This window comes from Lycorma delicatula, chromosome 1, assembly GCF_047948215.1.
Source record: "Lycorma delicatula isolate Av1 chromosome 1, ASM4794821v1, whole genome shotgun sequence".
Classification (NCBI taxonomy): Eukaryota; Metazoa; Arthropoda; class Insecta; order Hemiptera; family Fulgoridae; genus Lycorma; species Lycorma delicatula.
Genome location: NC_134455.1, coordinates 217,554,667 through 217,571,237, shown reverse-complemented (window position 1 = coordinate 217,571,237; position 16,571 = coordinate 217,554,667). Strand labels below are relative to the sequence as shown.

At 29.6% G+C, this 16,571-nt stretch overlaps 1 protein-coding gene across 9 annotated transcripts in view; it reads right to left on the bottom strand.

Moving 5' to 3' along the window:
- RhoBTB (Rho-related BTB domain containing) overlaps positions 1–16,571 on the bottom strand; it is a 276,592-nt gene that overhangs the window by 137,886 nt on the left and 122,135 nt on the right. The window contains exon 1 of one of the 9 annotated variants that reach the window (XM_075372484.1): positions 12,881–12,997. The exons of 7 other annotated variants lie outside the window; for them this stretch is intronic. The gene's annotated coding sequence lies outside the window, so the exon portion shown is untranslated. Of the gene's footprint in view, positions 1–12,811; positions 12,998–16,571 lie in introns of those variants that run through there. One more of the 9 variants, XM_075372475.1, reaches the window with a different exon arrangement.

The window sequence follows — 16,571 nt, the reverse complement described above, 5'->3', positions numbered from 1 at the left end:
CGGAGTCTTCGTAGTTTCTGTGGTAAACTTTATCGCGCTAAAATCAACATAAAAAAGGAAATGAGGATGGCTGTGTCTACTTTAATTTAACCATCTTAGAACGGCGATCAACAGGCTTATGTATGCCAAAAATTATTACAATAATGATAAAAAAGACGATATTTTTTGAGATAAGCCGTTTATTTTTTCCGTTTGTTTTCTTGCTTATCCGGCTTTATATATCAGTGAACGGTTTAGTGGCCAGTCTCGGAGGAGGATTCAAGTGATCTAGTCAATAGCTACCCGTCCTATATCGATAGGATTCACCCACAGCTAACCATTATATTTTAGCGGTTGTTTTTGTATTATTTCTTAGATAAAAGTGGAAATGTTTTTATAGCAATCCGCAAGCTCTGTTTCCTTCTGTTAATTAGTTTTCATTCATTCATCTAATTTTTGTTTTGTATTTATTTTGCATTTTTACTTTTGTATTTTTAACATTAAAATTCTTTTATATCCATCGTGATGATCGTTTAACAATCGAAACGCGCATTTATTTATAAATTTTCATTCTTTTTAAGAAGTTTTCAAGCGTTCTCTATTTACTACTTTTATACATGTAATGTTCCCTTGCTTTTCAATAAACCAAATCGTTAACGAATGCAAGTAATACTTTTCACTGCCAAATCATAATTGCATATTTCATTATCATTAACATACTGAAACTAAAGTAAACATAACAATACGTCCAACGTAAGTGTGGAAAATTTTATTTACTAGCCATTTACAAAACAATATAAAAATAATTGGCAAGACTTAAAAATTTTCACAATTATATTTGAAAATAATAAAACAAAGATATTTCATTTATACGAATAAATCTCAATTCATCCTATACAATTAAATTTTAAATATTACTAGCAACCCAAAACTCAAGACACAAGATAGTTACAAAGATGAAAATCCCAGTAATTAACCGGTAACTTAACTAATAAAAAAAAAACTTTACAAAAAGAGTACAAGTATGTACAAGCTATAATTTTTATAGATTTTACAGTTATTTAGGGAATAGAAAGAAATAACAAGTTTCATAAATTATTTAAACTGAAAAATAAATAAAGAAATAGGATTTACATTTTACCTCACCGCAACATACTTTTATAAGATTTGACGGTAAGCGTAATTAGTTTTAGATCTTCTTCATTCAAACAAATGAACGAAACTTGTAATCAAACTTGTTTTAAACTACACATCAAGGCAACAGCAATCGATGATAAATACCTTTCAAAAATAATTATTGTTTTTTTACAAACAGGGAAATTCTGAAGCGAATAGGGATAGATTTAAAAATCTATTTCTTAACACAACTAAACTGAAAGCAAATACAAAATTTCTTTGAAAATTGTTTGACAAATAGGAACATTTTCCGTTTAATAACAATATAGATATCCTTTAATTACAACTCACAACGTGGAACAAGAAACAAACCTTGCAAAAAGTAAGTATTTACAATCGTTTTATATTAATAAATATTTTTTTATCCCTTAACAGCCTATTAAGGCAAATCGAAAAAAAAAATTATTAGTTCTAATACAGGTATTTTGTAATCGATAAAGTGATTATAGCCTTAGTTAAAAAAAAATCATTAAATTAACTAAAATAGATAATAACCAGCAATTATTTAATCAAAAATTGTTTATAAGTTATTAAATGTGAAAAAGGCTGTCCACGATTTGTCTTCTTTGTCTGGGGAAATCACAAAGGCCTGAATACTTAAGCAAAGACACGCGCACATAGAGAGAAAGATAGAGTGAGAGAGAGAGAGACAGACATTGAATGAGACATAACTTCATCTTCTAATTTGCAATTTCACCACCGCAATGTTAAGACTTACTGTCGGCCGCTCTCTTCAGTTTTGATACATATTACCCACAGATCGGCAGTGACCAGCAATACTCATTTGCCTAACACCCTCTGTTTTTTAGCAATAAATCACGACTGTGATCGCAGTTGGCCGAAGAGAAGGAAATTTAATTTAAATAGAAAATAGCTACAAATTCTCAAAAGCCGTAGTTTAAACCTATATCTTCCCTTTTACTTCAAATAGTAAATAAAACTAGAAAACTATTGCGATTCGGTCGTCATAAGTTTAACTATTTGTCTTTATATTAATGGACTTTAATCCTTAACAAGTGTTATCGTAGTGGACAGACAAAAAAAAATTACATACAAAGCATAACATAAGTTTTTAGAAATTTGAATAAATGTAAGTCGACTAGCAAAAATTACACACACTCAACCCGTACTTTGATGATACTTAGGTAATAAGAACTTTAATTTTTTCAGGTTAATTGGTAAACCGATTCGTTAACTAAAGCACATAAGTCGCTTTATGTATTTTCCTTAGAGTATGAAGCTCGGATTACACGCTTCATTATAATAAGAAATCGAGAGTAGTCTTATAATATTTCTCAAACCTGTTTCTTTTATAAGTACAATCTTATTCCTTTACTAGAATTTACAAATCCAACTTGATGGGGAGAGGGGAATTTACCTTGCGTTCCTCAAGAAGGCGTGTTAAGTTGTCCGGCACTAAGACGGATGGCTAGGATCCCCGGTAGATGAACAGGAAAATCTAGTTCAGAAACCCAAGGCGATATCTACGTAGCATAAGGATAAACTGCGATATACAAAGCGACAGTGACGATGAGTACTATACTGTCGGCGAGTATAAAGGAACTACGGTACTGTGATCGGGTCAGGTAGCACGAGAAGTTGTACAGCACTGCGGCTTGATGTGTGTTCAACATGTCCTTATTGCCATCCACAAAGGAGATGCCAAATGAAAGAGTAATCTGCTCAAAAAAAAAACTGACATATCATTTACTTGCGAAAAATTACGCTATAGAGACCGCGCACTAACACAATGTATTTAATCATATTTTTATTTACTAATATCTCTTCTTCGAATACAAAACTTTTTTTTTTTGTTATTGCAAACATTTTATTTATATAATCAAAAGATAATACAAACTGTATTAAAAAAAAAATACATACTTCTAGAGATTATTTCTGGTTTTATATTACGGTCAAATCAACTTTTTAACCAAGATTCAAAAGAGACTTTCTTTAGTTTTTTTTTCCTTTTTTTTTAATCCAACTTCAGTAATGAGAAGAAACTGGTTGGATTAACAGATTAAAACCGAGAAAAATATGAAGACCACCGTCAATTTTTTGCTATTATTTTGAAAGAGTCATTAAGGTTCATAACGTCGGAAGATACAACAATCGACGAATATGGAACGGTAACGTTTTATGTACACGGTTTTCACTAAAAAGAAAATCAAAGAAACATTTTCGAAAACAAAATAAATGAATCGTACTGGAGAATCACGAGAAGGGAGCAACAGAACGCACCGTGTGGCTGTTGACCCTTTTATATCTTTTGAAATCTGAATATTATACAAATAATAAAAGTAAGGCAAAGATGGTGGCGGTTCCTCTCGATAAGCGCCGCCGTACTATTATTACTTCTGGTTCTACTATTATTACAACGACAAGCGCGTGCGCACGTGTCCGAACACGAACACACACACACTCAAACGAATACGGCAGCGCTATGCTGCATTAAGGGCGTCTACTTACCTGTATTCGGAAACAGCCGTATGTTTTATTCAAATGTCGCATTACAAAGTCGGTCCCGTACCTTTCTATTTAAAATTTTACAGCATTTACATCGTTAATAAATTAAGTACAATTGCAAGAAATAAAATTTATTATTTTTTTAACTATACGTCTCTAGCATAACGTAGAGTGTAATTCATTAATTCTGGGTACATAAAATAATTTTCATGATTTTCTTTAATCAAAACAATTCGGTTTAACAATTTTCCTCACTTTTAACGACGAAGCGGTTAAAAACTACAGTCTGTAAGAAACACGAATAAAAATACCAAATATATTTTACGAATAGTATGCAAAAACAAACTCACCTACCCTGCACTAAAATCATTAATGATATCTCCGTGCATATATATATATATATATAAATAATCCTTTAACATCCATATTCTTTCTTACTTTATTAGTAGACTAGTACTTCCAGCCGAGATTAATTAAAATAGAAATTATTAGAACCTCCAGTATAAATCGAATGCAGGCCAATGAGTACGTGTTGAAATTCTGAAATTAGCAACTGAAAAGTTGAAATTGTAACATTACAAACATTAACGTACCCCCACACTTGTATTTCTTCATCGTGCACGATACAGATAAAATTCTTTTAAAATCAATCAGTATCATTCCTATTTTTTCTAGGCGAAATTATACGGATCGTATCATCCGTGGCAGAAGGAGTATAAGAAAGACGAAGAAAGCGAGGACGTAACTTAAACTTTACCCCTTTGCCTTAACGGCTCTGTTCCAAACAGCCGTCGAGTATCAAACTTATATTACCTATTACGTACAAATTTGACGATCAACAAGCAGAATTCTTCTACTAAGGTGGAGTTATAAAATGTCATTTTAAAAGCAGAGAGGAGCACATTAAATTATTCTTTTAAAATATCTGTCTTATTCTTTCTTCTACCTGTAACATATGAGGTTGAAAATAATTCAGAAAATGTAATGCTATAAATTTTATACAACTTTTGGATGAAACACTATATCATTAAGGACACACTATAATTAGGTACGTTGATTTTAAACATAGACAAACGGAACGAAATCCATTGGGTGTTCATAACGTAATTCGATTATATTTCAGTCATTTTTGTGATGACTAGAACAAATGTTTATTATTGCAATCGTAACAAAAAATAAAAAGTGCGTAAGTCGCGCGTCCATAAAATGATAATGAACAAATAACATTACTTTCTTTTATCACAATTCGAATCTATCAAAACGGATACATAAAATATTAAGAATCTTAAAATTTTTAAAAACAATTGATATCGGTATAACCATAAAAAATACTACACTACACTTAAATTATAATTTTTTAAAAATAAATTATATCGCTATTATCAAAAGTATAATACGGTAGAGATTTTTAAATGTTTCGGAATTTGGAAAAAAATAGTTTTCAACTGTAAATATAGAATACGTATCATACTTTCAGGTGAAAAAATATCCAAAAATGAAAACAACTGTTGTCAAATACATTTAATTACATGTAATTGCATTTTACATATGTGAAACGCAATGTTTTATTTTGCTTGATAACACTAGTATCAATACAAACGTTTTTATAGATTTTTGTGTAAAAAAAAATCCAATAAAAATTTGAGATCAACTGTACCCTTATTGTAATAATTAATTTATATAAGAATGTATTTAAAACTTTCCAAGTCACGAATTTAAAAAGAATATAATATTTATAAATCATTCGAAATTTTTTGATTAATTCGGTTCGCCCACTATCAGTTCTTTCATAGAATCCGCAACAACCATAGTGATGTGCTGTGTTAGTAAAACCACCAGTTTACATTATTATTACTTAAGATATTATTTTTTAATTTTTTAAATTCTCTACTTGATACACGAGTCGTTTAAAGTCACGTTTCATAATAAAATTTTATGGTTACACTAGTAGCAGAACAAAATTAAATTATAGTTTAAAATTTGAAATATTTATAATTGCTAAATTACAACATCGAATTAAATACAACTTTTTTTTTAAATGATAAAACGAGCAATTTCGTTGTAACATTCTGATAATACGTAGTCGATAGTTTTTAAGAAAACAAGTATTCCAGATAGATCGACATATTTCCGTCATTTATAAAGAATTTAGACATTTTGAAAAACAAATCTAAGGGATATGATCGTAAGATCGAACGATAACCGCTAAAAAATATGCCGGAAAAGAAATTAAATATCTACTGATTTTGTCATTAACGGTTAAAACTTATAGAATCATAATCTGAGAAGTCCTTAACGATTACTTACCTTTTTATATTAAAGGCAACAATTCACAATCTAATTTACAACTAATAATACTTTGATTATGTTTAATTTTTCCATTATAAATTACGTTTAAAACCTGAAAAACTTTAAGAACATTGTAGAAATATTTAATGACTTTTCAAAAATTATTTTTACCTAAATACGTATTCTAACATAGTGTATTGTTAAACAGATAGAAACACGTCATAACAAATAAAATTAACGCACTTAATGAAAATAGGTCGCATTACATTTCTAGAAGACATAAGAAAATTAACTAAAACAATAAAGAAGGCCGTCGACCTCTCACAAGACAGGATACATTCGGTTCGGACAATTTATACGAGTATGTTAAAAGGAATAAGCAAAGAATTAATGAATCGAACATGTAAATAACTAACCCACTAAATTACTGTATTATTAACATAAATACGCTGATAAAGCAGTGCAAAAGGGGCCCCGATAGATACCGCTATAAAATGAATAACAAATCCCAGCAGTACATAAACTAAAAATACATCAAAACAAAAAATAAGTTGTTTTTTTTTATTTTTTTATTTACAAAAACAAGAGAATTATATATATATATATATATATATATATATATTTTTTTTTTTTTTTTCATTACAAGCTGTTTAAAAAATCTACACGTTGCAAGTTATTGGTGGTTGCACTAGAAGTACGAACTCGATTATTCATTCGGATACTGCAATCGGTATTTATAAATATGAAAGTTAAGAAGTGATCTTATCTTTTATTCGCTTCATGCTGAAATAACAACATACAGAAAAGCATTTTAAGTTTTTATCATGACTGCAATATTAAAAAACACCTATTTTTTTTACCTAATATTTTAATATTTTCCAGCTCAAAAAATTACGCAGCAAATGTAAAAGTAACCTGATCGATGGGTTTTTTCTACCGCCCTAAACGCAGAATGTTAATATACTTTTCAAACGCCTCTTCTAATTAATGTTCTTAACTAAATACCGTCAAAATAAATTTGCGAATAATGTTTGAAAGACAAATAAAACCGTCAAAGATGATCTTGAATTTACCCGGCATTTGCATAGAACTTAAAAACTTAACCTACTCCCTAAAATAAAGTTGAAAACTGTATTTAAACCGAAGAACTTATTTCGCTCGATAACTACTCTCATATTAAAATACTTAGGTTAAAAAATATTTTCAACCAAATAATATCTTAGTAAAAAAAAAGAAAGTTTAAATCCATAAGTTATTAAGTAGTAGAAGATTAATAAGATTCTAAATACCCCTGTGATAAGGATTAAATTCTATTTCAGCTTTATGGATCTATTTAAAGAGATGAAAATAAAACAAAGCCGCCCTCAAATTTACCAAGTCAACAAGTTAACAAGATCTAATTTTATAATCAAAGTTAAAAAATATAACTTCTAATTGTTCACAAATCGGCACAACAATTTCACTAAGGCAGGATAACTATTAATGAGATATGAATCAACGTAAATACCTACACCTAGCCTACCTATCCATATACATACAACTTTTTAACCAAAATTTTCGTATTTTTATACTCACTGGACCACTAACAATAAGAAATATTATACCTTAAAGAGGAATGTTTTTACCCGACGGTAATAATTATCCTGTAATTGTATCGTAGCAGAAGGGAAAGCAAAAACAGAATTAGTTCCTAGTTACGGTAAAACAGAATTAGTACTAAATATAACTTCATATTACTACATACCAAACTATATGCATCGAATAAAAGTTATCCGATTAAAACATATTTATTTTAAATATAAAGGGGATAAAAAACATTAAAAATTAATTTAATGAAGTTATGATACTGAAAGAAATATCAGACGGTAAAGCAATTTAAATAATCCGTAAAATCTAAAAATAGGGTAAATCATACAATAACCCCTTCACAGAAAATATCTACTTACTATGGTCACAAAATAATTCAATACCATTAACTTACGAAAAGAAAATCACGTAATAATGAATTTTTATACACATAAGCGTTTTAATAACATTCTTAATAATGTTAATGAGTACCCCAAAAAATTCATCATTTAAACGTGTATACACAAACGCCTCCATAAATTAATCACAAACAGAGTTTAACCACTAATGATAAAAATACAACTAGAACACAATTTCGATCGATTTTGTCTTCTTACAGATAAATAGTCTTGAAATAATCATCGGCTAAGACGTGTAAAAAAAATTGTATTAGCCAATAAACAACGACTAAAAAAAAATAATAAACATTTTAGAAATGATGACATAAATTTCGAATTGTTTACAGGAAAACTTGACAACAGATGTAAATTCAGGATCAAACAGATAAGTTCTGAACTAAGTTTAAACAATAAAGTGATATAATATCAATCGAAATACGAGTAGGTTTTACTAGTACTGCATAGGATCGTTTTCAGTCGGATGAATAGGATTAGGAGTTACAATATCAACTAGAACAAAAAACAAGGATACTTAAAAGAATATTTTAATTAATAAAAAATAGAATTTTATGAGATTTATGCCAGCAATATGAGATGTAGTCTTTATAAATATATTAGTATTATTACAGTACGAAAAGGAATATAAAATCCTATGATGGATTAATGGATCCCAAACATTCCAAGTTTATCACTCAACTTTTATTCTTTATGGGTCTAGAATAATATATGCAATAAAAACACATCGTGCCTACATTCAGTAATACATGATTACCTGAAAAATCGTACCCAAAACAGATAAAAATCTGCTAGAGGATGTACTAATGCAATGTTTACCACGGAGAGGAGTACACTTATTTGTCGGTTACACTATTTTGTCGAGTACACTTATTTGTCGGTTATCTTACTATAAGTAAGAGTATCCTACTCTTTCTTACTCGTATAGCTGTTAGGATAAAAGTGTAAAGTCGTATAATTGTAAGTTCGTGATTATTTAAAGCGACCGTGATACAAACGAGACTAGCTAAAGTTTATTTTTTTCTGAGAGTAACGATATTCATTATACAGAAAGTCCCTGTAGTGAGCAATCTGAGGGTTCACTCGTAACTAGCTGAATATTATTTCCGTTCGGGTGGGCTTTGTAAGCCGATAAGGAACAGTATATTCGGTTTACTACTGACGAAGACAACGGGAAAGCACGTCATTCCTTACATTCCCGAGAAAGACGGTTAGGACATTTGTTATTCTAAAGAACGACTGGTTATTTTCAGACATGATTGGGATCTCGTAACAGGTCACCTACAACTGCTATCGGTTATGGTAAAGGTTATGGCTATATATAGAGACAATTCATCACCCGCTCGAACGAGAGGTTCAAAACTTTACGCAGTAACGACACGGCCGAATTTTACATACTTAAAATTTTTATTGCAATTTTTTTTTAACTTTTCGAAACAGTTTAGTTTTTTCAAAAGGTACTTTTCCTAATTTAACTGCGATGCAATACACACCTACATTGCTCTGAATAAACAGCAGAAATATATTTTGCTGTGATGCAGCAAAAAGTACATTATTTTTATCCATAATACGATATAAATCCCCCAATTAACATGGCACAAACGAAAAATATTACACCTGTTAATGGGTTTTAGCAAAAAAAATTTAATTAATTTTTTAATTTTTACTTTCCCGTCTACAAAGCGCTATAGCAGAGCTATAGCTCTAGAAGAGAAAGTTTTTTTAATCGATCCAATTTGGAAATACGCGGTTTTCACTGGATCTTGACATTCTGACACCTAAGGAACACAAAAAACCGGATGGAAATTTCCGAGATGTTAACGTATGATGTTATGTTCGTATGTACGTGTGTTGTGTTCAGTGTTGGCCTCTATATTACCTTATATCTCCAGAACTACTGGATAGATTTTGACCAAACTTGGCCAGATTACTTCTACGTATGGGACATTGAAGCCATTAAATTTTCAACCTAAAATAGCAAGGAGGTGAGGTTATAAAGGAAGGTCATCCTTAGTATCTCGAGATTTCACCTAATTAAAGTTATAGTTTTCTTAGCGCCATTGTTAACGATTAAAAAATAACAATATTTGCAAAAAAGAATTTTACATAATCGCACTCCCACCCCAAAAAATTATCTAAACTACTGCTATGTTGTGACGTCACAGGTGAGCGGTAGAATTAAATAAATTAATATGTAAAAAAGTAACTCGGTCTTGCTGGTCTCGAACACGATCGCCCGATTGACTCAGTACCTGGTGCGTTTAGCCTCGCGGCTACACCAGTCTACCGACTATAGAAGCGAAATTTGTTGTATGTAAATTGTGAAATTACATTATTTTAGTCAGTACCGACCGTCGCCGCTAGTACCGCCACACCCGCGCAAATTAAATACAGCATGCGCGCGCGCTTTAGTTAGAACCATTGAATTAAATAGACGAAAAAATATTATATTATAAAATGATAAATATTTTAAATTAAATTGTGTGTATAAGCCGTGCATCAGAAACAACCCACAGTTGTCAGCTATTTTTTACTAGATTTACTGAACAGATGACAATCGTTTATTTATTTCGAAAGAAAAAATATATATAATAATATATATATAATAAATATATTTTTTTTACTACAACAAATATAAACTTTCCGAGAGATGATAACGCAAAAGCGTTTTTTGCCCAGAAAATCCACCCCAAAAAAAATCCTTAAGTCAAAACACGAGCCGCTTATAACATCACAAACCTGTTGATAAAAACATAATAAACCGTAAACACCTATTTTTCACAATGCGTCTATCCCTGTAAACTATTAGATCACTGCATTCTTTTAGCTATTTTACAGAAAAAGCCATTTTTTTATCTACAAAAGCAAGTCAGGCCTTTGGCCAAGATCAGGAGAAAAAACTGTGCAAAATCAAAACTAATCTTTTAATAGGTAATACAAAAGATTGTTAAACATATATCAGTAAACGACAAGTATCAATTTTTTTCAATAACGGGCAAAAATAAGACACTGGTAAATTTCACTGGAACATGAATGTTCTCGAGGTTAAAAACAGAAATAAAGAATTAAGTAAATTTCTTTTGAACACTGTTCGATGAAGTTAAGAAAAAATGAATAAAGCATAAAAAACAGTAGTCATGCTGTATCTTTTCCAATGATGTTGAAATTTAACACCTTCAAAACAAAGAAAAAATCGAATGCGGCTGTATTATATTTCCCATCTACTTAACTGTTAAAGTATAGAATTTCATTTTATTATTTAAATTTTTTATAAAAAATGTGAAGGAAGACTACAGAAAAGTACCCTTTTTTTGACAACTTTTTAAACAACTTAATTTTATTACTGTGTAAATGGGAAAAAACATATTAATTATAAAGCATATTACTCATTTAATAAATAATTTTGACTGATTGTACTCATTATTTTTTCTGTTATCCGCCATTACATGAACAATAAGTATTTTCAATAGGAATATTTATTTTTTAGCTATCTTATAGAAAAAGCAATTTTTTTTATCTACAAAAGCCAGCCAGGCCTTTGGCCAACATCAGGAGAAAAAACTGTGCGAAATCAAAACAAAACTTTTAAATAGGTTATGTTACACGAGTATTCTTTATGCCAAACTGAACGAATAAAATATGAACAGGAGAAAGGAATCGTAATTAAGAAGTGATGGAACGGTATCTGAAAAAAAATTTAAATTACTGCAAGGCCGATTACATCGGGACAGTTGCTGATATGACCACGGCTCGGCTTATTATTTTCTTTTCACGCATGGCGCGAAATTTTTATTCACAAATATCAAATCATGCGTTACATAATAACAGTAATTTTTCATCTTCACGCCAATTTTCCCAAAACGGCTTATCAAGTATTTCATTACTAAAATACATACATACAAAAAAAAATTACAATGTTATCAAAAAGTAGGATGATGATCATACTATCTTAAATAATAAATGGCTTTGAAGTTTTTTTTTTATTATTTATTCAACAAGTTAATCACGTTCAGGTAAATGTACACACATGATGCAAGTTGAACATTAATCTCTTTGAAAGATTAAATATTTTCTCAACAAATATTATTGTATAAAATTAAAAAACACTAAGCATACAACACATGTATTGAAAGTATACATTTATATAAATTAATACTTCACATAAAATACATCTTTGATGAACACATAGTAGTAATAGTTTCAGTTTTACTTCTTCATAAATTAAAATATTAATTAATTAATTAACAGTTCAAATTTAATGGAAGTAGGTAATTAAAATTATATGGTTTATTATAAGATAAAATCTTTCTAGAAATTAACAATCACTACATAGCACAATACAAATTAACATGTTATAATAAAACCGAATAAAGACTGTTATCGATTCAAAAGCTATAGCTGTGTTTATTAATGTGATATTAATAAACAATAAGTAGTAGTACAGGTGATAAACATGTTACATATATATATATATATATATATATATATATATATATATATGTATATATATATATATATATATATATGTATATATATATATATATATATATATATATATATGTATATATATATATATATATATATATATGTGAGTAAAGTGGGATATTCACTTCATGAATGAATTTATAAGAGCGTCCACAATAAGTTTGGCAAGAAAAATAATTAGCCAAATATTTATTACAAAAAAATAACTTTAATTAACGAAATTCAACACGAAAAGTACTTTAAAAAAAAGAAGGAATATACCAAAAAACCGAAATATAAACACGAAAAGTACTGCAGTAATTAATTTTCAAACATTTTACCCCTAAATTAAATATCGGTTAACAGCTGGGTACAATTTAAAATATTAAAATACATCTTACGTACATCTTATTTTTTTCTTTTAAGTCGGTTTTTAGTATAAAAATAAAATTACTTACCGATGTCGAGAAAAAGAAGATCAGAAAATACAAACATTGAGATAAATACTTAAATAAGATCTAACTCACTCATTTTAGCCCTGGCGTAATTAAAATGTGTTTTAATGCACCTCCCTAGTAAGTAGTACCACCAAAGAAAAATAACCGATTGTAACCGACTTTAACTAGCACCGAGCGACATGTTCCGGATGGAGCTCAGTACAGATAATTTTGAACTCCGACCAAAATCTTACTATTTTTTAAAAATACATTCTATTTTAAATCTCCCTCTTAATAGAGTAAAACTGTTCTACAAAAATAAAATAAAACGGGTCTTTTGTGAACCGTCACAAAGTACGAAATGGATCTAAAAGAAAACAGACGAAACTTAAACCGATATAGACAATCGACCGTAAACTGAACTATACCGAAGCAGCATTACCGACATAATTATTGCACATTAAAACATTTCAATACCCTATACGATTTTACCTAGCCTAATTTTAATTAAAAGCCTATATTTTATAATTAAAACACAAATACGAAAAACATTTACGACATTCGCTGCTTATCTCTACCAACATAATTAAAATGAACCGTCTAGGAACAATCTGAAGTTTTTCCGAAATTTTGCGTTAGGAGTTCTTTATTATTTACATGAAAGTAAAAAATGTCAAGAACACCACCTATCAGTCTTTTTTCTGTCAGTCTTATTTTTTTCTAACTTGGCTACAAAATTAAAATAAAAACCTGAACAAATATTAACGAAACTTTCAAAATACTTTTCTCCTTAGATTAAATTCGAGCGAATCCTGTTAATGTTTTTATTACCGGTTTCATTTCCATCTTGATCTTCATCTAGTCGTTTGATGATCTTAGTCCAAGACGTATCACATAGAAAAATTAAAGCCCATAAATTTAGCAGAAACCTTTAAACGTTTTTAAAATATTCAACGAGCTACTCCCCCTCTTGACGGAAAAATATTTTGACAGTGTATATTGAAAATGAGTGAAACTAAGCAAACGCATTCGATAACCGTGAAACTACTAACCTTCAAACTTCTAACCCAACTCATTATAGACAGGTTTAAACCGATCAAATAAACGAATTCTTTTACATGAGAAAAAAGTCCCACAATGTATATCGAAAATGTAATTACAATCTACGTTTAGGAAAGAACGAGCATTTTATTTTAGCATACTTCTTTCAAGCTGTGTATGCTTAAATTAATTTCGTATGGAAGCGGTGTAGTTCACACGCTGATATGCATATTACAATCTTATTTATAACTTCTTCAAAATATTAATACAAATATGTTCTATGCTCCCTTACTCTGAATAAACAATGAATTTAGAAAATAAAAATAAAATATTGAATGATCAGTTTAAATGCGACTTCATATTACTGAAAATAAAGTGAAATAACAAAGGTTATGTTTCAGTTTGCAGGCGTCCATGACGGGTTAAATAACTGAAATAACTGTGTTATTAAAGTTTCTTTTTTCTTACAATTTTTTGTACTTTGTACTGACGTAAATGCTTCGTTCAAATTAAACAAAAATTTCTGTAAAACAGACAATAGATTTAATGAACGTGTTAATTTTTTTACTGATAATACTGCCATTACGTCGTTTCGGTTTATCGAATCTGCCACAAGAGGTCATTTAGTACACTTACACAAATTTTGGAATTTACTATCGTATATTAAACCTTAACAGCAATCGAGTTATAACCGTTCGGAAGCAGATACTTTGAATGTACGTGTTCTTAAAAAGGTAATAATAATTCCCTTCAATTTACAATATTTTATAGTAAAACAACCGTTTGTATTGAAAATAATGTACATAAAATCCCTTATCAAATAATTTTAGAAAATCAAGGTAGAATGTACTATGCACTATTTGAAAGTTGATGCTTTGAAGTATCGATATCCTGTTGTACAAATACTTTATTATGCTAAATTTTATGGAATTTTAATCGAAAAAACACGTTTAACAACTACTTAAAAAAGCTTTAAATGCTTTTCAAAAAGAAAATTATTCGTTCGTCAAACGGATATTCTTCAACAAAATAATTTAAAAATGTTTTATTTTAAATAATTTTCCGACAAAGTTATATAAAACGCATTAAAAATTCTTTTCTACTTTCGATCATGAAATAATTAAAGAATTTCAAAGTCATAGGTGAGATCGGACAATTTTGGCTAATTTTATCGGAAATAATTAATGGAAAACGAAGGTCCGCCAATAAATCGTCCTGATTCGTTATTTTCAAAAAAAAGAACGAATGACAAATAAAATGTATCCGCTTCATATCAATCGATATTTGAAATAATTAAATAGTACTCTGAAACTTTATATCATTTTTCTCCTATCAGTCCTGTTAATTTTTTAAGAGTATAGGCTATCATATTTTTGAAAAATTAAGGTGCGTATAATCAGAAAATAGGAGATCCCTACGGTTACACCGACAAACAACAGCTTAAACGAACATAAAAAAAAGGTATTTTATCACCCGACTTAATTTATTATGGATTTTGGTTTTAAAATCCACAACTTTAATGAGCGAAAATAAACATTTCAGACGAAGAAAATAAACTAAGCGTTTCGTGTGCGCATGAAATGCATGCGTATATGCGTTTGTTTGTAGCCTATTCTTACTATTCTATACGTTAATACTACTTCAATGAATAGATATTTTTCTACAAAGCTGCAAGACGAAATTTTACTTTTTAAGGTTAAGAATAAAAAGTACAAAAACAGTAACGTAAAGAATAAAACGAAAAAAAATTTACACTTCCGTTTGATATACATATAAATGTGTGTATATATATATATATATATATATATATATATATATATATATATATATATATATATATATATATATATATATATATACATATAAATATACATATATTACATATATATACATATATATATATATACATATATACATGTATATATATACATATAAATATACATATATTATATATATATATATATATATACATATATATATATCAAAATCACGCGGTCGTTCTAAAAACCAGTGATTCTGTGGTGAAACATAGACCGGAAAAACCCTTAATCAGCTCCGAAAAAAATAATCAGCAACGTATATGTAACCTTAAAACAAGATAACCCTGAAACTGGAGTTAGAGACATTGCTCGGAAAGCAAGTAGTGAAACAGGCGTTAGCGAAAGAATAATTTTTAATATAATAAAGAAACATAAAACTGGTGATAAACATGTTAGCCCTAAAAAGACTCGAAAGCGCGTAAAAACGATTAAAAGTTGGACGATTTTACTAAAACCGCTATCAGAAAAAAGGTTCATTCGTTTTATTTCAATAACAAGCTTCCTAACTTCAACAAAATAATAAATGCCGTGAATACAGATTCTGAACTGCCGAATTTTTCTAGAAGTTGCATCATGTTTAAAATCAATGAATTTTCGTTTCACGTCCAGAAAAAATAATTCTTTATGGATTAAACGCAAAAATATTATTTCAAGATGTAGGGAATATTTCAGAGAAATTAAGCGAAGAGGGTAAGACAATTATTATCTAGATGAAACTTGGGGCTCAAATGCCCTGGTGTGTGGGTTCCCGTGATGGAGCGGGGACTCCTGGGATCCGTTAGGTGTGAATGAATGAAAAGACCGAGACCCGGCCGGCGGTGTGGGTTCCCGGATACGCTTTGGCAGCTTCTGCTCCTGCGCCGTCGGTTTGAGGCTAGCAAAAGGAGAAACCGAGACCCGGTCTCCGGCGGGGGGCTGGG